The sequence below is a fragment of the Limulus polyphemus genome, unplaced genomic scaffold (assembly GCF_000517525.1).
Source record: "Limulus polyphemus unplaced genomic scaffold, Limulus_polyphemus-2.1.2 Scaffold581, whole genome shotgun sequence".
Classification (NCBI taxonomy): domain Eukaryota; kingdom Metazoa; phylum Arthropoda; class Merostomata; order Xiphosura; family Limulidae; genus Limulus; species Limulus polyphemus.
In genome coordinates, this window is record NW_013666191.1 from 207,731 (window position 1) to 212,689 (window position 4,959).

The following is a 4,959-nucleotide window of genomic DNA, read 5'->3' on the forward strand; positions in this document are numbered from 1 at the left end:
GCTCTGTTTATATCAGTTCTGTACTAACTTTACCAGCAGTTGTGTGTGTGTGTGTATATATATATACATGTATATATATATAGTGAACCATGGTGTCTGTCTGAGCATTCGTCAGTCTCCTGTTTGAAAAGCTCAACATTCACTTTAGAAATGATGGTAGACCAGGCATGAATAATGTTGATGCAAGCAGGATATTCTACACTAAAATTGTTAGGAATTAATCACACTATCATTCACGTTTCAAGATGTGATGTAACTTAAAGAATAAAAATGTAGATTTACTGTATATTATTGTTGAGCTCTTAGCATGACTGAAGTACCCTACAATTATTTTTTGCAGTGTGCAGTATAAACACCCCAGAGCTTTGGCATGGAGTGAAACCAAGAGTGCAACACAATTAACCTTTTTAAATTCTAAGAAATAATTTAAATTGATAGATGAAATTAAACTTTTCTTGCCATAGAGGATGGGTACATTTGCTTGTATAGTCTTGACTATTAACATTTATGAATTTAGACTCTGAACAACAGTTCTTCATGAATTTCAACTGTCAACAGTAGTCGTCTGTGAACTTTTGATCATTAATAGTACCAGTTTGAAATACTATTGGACAGCAGCACAAAATGACAATCAATCATGTTAGTCCTGACTATCAGTAGTTGTGATTCATAAACTGATTTACATATTGTTAAAATTTTTTCTGTGAAACTGAGATTATCAATCATCTACCAGGTTAAAATAAAGAGTGCTTGTAATGTCAATTACTAGTGCCATCTTTGCAATCTTTTACTTCATTTGGCAATTTTTTACAAACAGATGTAAATTGAAACAGCAGTAAATTTATTTTTATTTAAAAAATCTCCAAAAAATTACTACTGAGCTACCTTAACAATATGGAAGTTGTCATCTATGTTTTATTCCTGGTGCATGGATATGTGAAAACATTTGCAAAATACCTACATGTCTGACATGGTTAAAAAACACATGAATATTCAATCATATCAATGTTTTCATTTTGATAAAGTTATATTGTAGGTACAGTGAAAATTATAGCAGTAGGGCCACATAGAAAAAGCTTAATAAGTCAGTAAAAAAAAAGTGTGTTAAGAAAAAAATTAGATGTGGGAGAATGAATCTAGTTGAGATAGACAACGAGCCCATGTAGATAAACATATTCTGAAAAAAATATTTTTTACTGAATAAAATATACAGTTTTGTATGAGTTTCATTTAAAGTTATTTTTCACTCTAACTGATCATAATAGGTATCTATTATTTGTGTTACATACACTAGAAAAAATAATCTATACAGATAGTTGCATCTACTCTGAAGAAGGTATGCTGTGCATGTATGTATTGTGGCTTGTAGATTAGCCATTAAATTGACACTCTTTTTCACCGTACAGGATACAAGAACAACGACTGGATTCAAACACCTGTTTTGCCTGTTGAGAACGATCTTGACTTAAGTCCAGAGTTTGTCGGAGGCCTCTTTGGATATTTCCGTAAGTGTATCATGTTCACAAACATTGCTGATAAAGTGTTTTAACAAATTATAATAATAGTATTTTTTGTGCTAGACTCAATCGTTGACGTAAAAGTATTAAACATTTCACATGTTTAGAAAAATGTAAAAACCTGCATCTGTCTTAACACAGAATTTGAAACAGTGTAGTTTTGATACTACTATCTTTTAATATAATGTGTATATTTTCATAAGATTTGGCAGACTTTCAGTAAACATTGTGTCTTTCACATACAAAAAATCATATTTTAGTGAAATATTTTTAATAAACTAAAAAAGATTTGTCTATGCATATATTGGGTATTTGTTTTGACTATTCTTGTGCAACATGATTTTCATGTTAAGATTAAAAATACTTTTCTTCATCTTGAAAATCTCAAATTTCATCTGTGTAATCTCTAAAACCTCCTAAATACATTTCAAATGTTTGTTTTCAGTAAAACTTTACATTTTATCCGTTATCTTCTCTACCATAACTATACAATATTGGTCAATTTGACCGACCTCGTAACCACCAAAAAAAATTTAAATAAATCTATGTTACCCCTTATTTCTTTTTAGAATGACTTCAAATTATAACATGAAACTACATTCGTTTTCCAAAGTAGCTTTAAAATCTTAACAATATACATCTATTTATACTTAAGTTTTATTGTTTTATTGCTCTTTGAACCAAGTCTAACTACTTTTCATGCCATTATAAGTTGTAAATCACTTGGGGGATGTGGAGCTCACATTACGCTATTGAATTACACTACCCACAAGCTGCTTGCTTGCATGCTGTATGAAACATTTTTATTGTATTATTATTATTATTACTATTTATTTTACCTGATCTAACCTTCTAACCTAAAGAGATCCCTATTTTTACATTTTAGCTACTTTTATAATTATAAATAAAGAATAAACATGGAAAACAAGAAATAAAGTACTTACCCATGTCTTCTTTTTTTTTCTGTTAACTGTCAATGACACTTAACCCTACTTTTTATACTATTTGGAGTAATGCACTAAATAATTTTTATTTAATTAAATGATGCACCAAAGAATATAGAATAATAACATGCAAAAAGTAGACAATTTTCTTTAACTATCTCAAGTTTTCTGGTTTTCTAACTATACTACAAGAACTTTTAGAAATTCAACCAAGCTAGTTTTTATATTTCCCTTTGGAATGAAGCTTGTACTCACTGTGTTTTGAAATTTATCTGTTCAGAAAACAGTGTTATATATGACTTCATTTGATAGATGAAAACCTTGGCTTTCTATTGTTTATAGATAATATAGAATTAAACATAAGATAGAACTGTTTATAAATCCTGAAATTAAGGATGTGAAAGGTGGGTGTGGCAAGAGGGGTCTAATTTTCTATTTGACGGCTTTGTAACCAAACAAAATTGAAGGCTATAAAAATTATGGTTTGTCTGAGCAATGACAATTTTGTAGTGAGTAATTTACGTTAAATTTCATACTTAATGGAGGGGTGGTGGATAAAATAGAGAAGAGAAGATACCTACAGAAAATTTGACACATGTATCCCACAAGGGGGAAGTTCAGGTATTTTTTAAAATATTGCCTTATAAAATAAAAACTTAAAACTTGTGTACTATTAAAATATGGATTATTAGCTTTGGTTTTATGTTATACTAATTGGTATAACTTAAAAAAAAGTAGTTTAATAAAATTTTGAATGTAAGCCACTAAAACCTCTTTACATGCGCAGTAAATGATGCCCGGGCAGAGAGGGTTAACCTGCATTTTTTCATGTTGGCTCATGTGGTATATTCGTTTTGACTTTTCCATTTCGTACCATCTTCCACATTTCTTATCCTTCAATTCCAGATGATCTTTTCAGTCCAGTACATGCGTTAGGTTGCTTCATTGTTTTCAAGGTTTTTTTTTTTCATTGAATCTATTTCTCATGATTTCCTTCCCTTACTCCACTGCTTTGCCTGTGATTTTTTTTCCTTCCTCCCCAACTCATTGGGTTTGGGTTGTGATTTGATTGGCCCCTTATTCCTTGTATCCTTCTTCCCATTACCAATTCATGGTGTCTTCACTCCAATCATGCACCTTCCCTTTTCCATGCATATCAAACCTGTTTTCCATTGGAGGTACTTCAGCTGTCAAGCATTGGGAATACACCTCATATGTTCATTTCCCATTCTCTACTTTGGGTAGCTGTTTCTTTCTTGTTGGGGTACCATTATCCACCTGTTGCCATCCTTCACTCTTTCGTGAGACTGTGACCGGTTAAGTTACCTTTTTCTATATATATACATCTTATTTTTCAGGGGCATGTCTCTCTTTTTTCTTTATGGAACCCTGCTCTGTGGAAAGTGTACCTGTAAAGGTATACATAAACAATAAAAGCTGCATTGTAAGGCTGTGATGACTTAACAGTTATAATTGAATGGCCACTAAACACACACTGCTGAAATTGGGTGTTCCAAAAGATCACTTGTAGGTTTATCCTCGCAATATATTTGCTTCATTAATATGTCTGTCCTGGACTGTACTTACCCATGGACTTCATGGGTAAAGCAGAAGAGGATAGCTACCCATCCATGTCATGTCTTGTTTTGAATAAATTGGTATAGTCTGCTTTTCAATATGGGGTTTTGTGGTCACCCATTGCACTATCTTTGGTGTTGTCGTTCCTCCAGACTCTAGACTTCTTCTAGTGGAGTTTGCAGATCTTTACCGCTTTCCAGTTCCAAGCCACTGGGGTGGTGGACTGTGGAGGAATCCTCCTTAACCTTTTTGAGACGGGTCAAGGTTGAAAGGCCATGTCATCTCATTGGTTGACGCATATTCAAACTACTATTTCATGACTTTATGTCAGTAAGTTTGGTAAACATCAATTTTTGTATGTCACATGGTATGTTGAATGTAGCACTGGTTCAAATTAGAGGTTTGTGAAGTCAAAATACTAAGTCTATAGATTCAAACGAATTAGAAACTCAAATTACTGATATTGACAAGCTAAAATATAAAATAAGAGCCTCTTATCTTTTCCATTTGCTAAGATATTGATCATGTAATAAATCAAATATAGTGGCATCTCGTCCACCTCTTTAAATTTTGGAAATGCTCCCATATATACACTTACTTCTATCTATGATATGAATAACCAATTGGAAGCTCAGAATGTCCCCCTAGTGGCTTTTTCAGTCATTTTAATGGTCTTGGCACCATTTCTTTCTTTTGAACCAATATTTAAACGATGTAGGGTGTGTCTTTAGTCTGCTCGATATTTTATATTTTTTAGATTAAAATACATCTTAGTTATCAAGCTAGATGAATTATAGTGGAATTCTGTGGTATTAATGTAGTAATTTATGATTTTTTAGTAATTCAAATGTATATATATAAAACATATCCTCCACGTGCAAAATTTTTAAAGGCTTAGCAACCTATGTCAAGAAGCAACT

At 32.0% G+C, this 4,959-nt stretch overlaps 1 protein-coding gene across 1 annotated transcript in view; it reads left to right on the forward strand.

Annotated features, from left to right (window-relative positions):
• LOC106459250 (trafficking kinesin-binding protein 1-like) overlaps positions 1-4,959 on the forward strand; it is a 74,071-nt gene that overhangs the window by 7,782 nt on the left and 61,330 nt on the right. Inside the window, exon 3 of the mRNA XM_022385703.1 lies at positions 1,407-1,505. The gene's annotated coding sequence lies outside the window, so the exon portion shown is untranslated. The remainder of the gene's footprint in view (positions 1-1,406; positions 1,506-4,959) is intronic.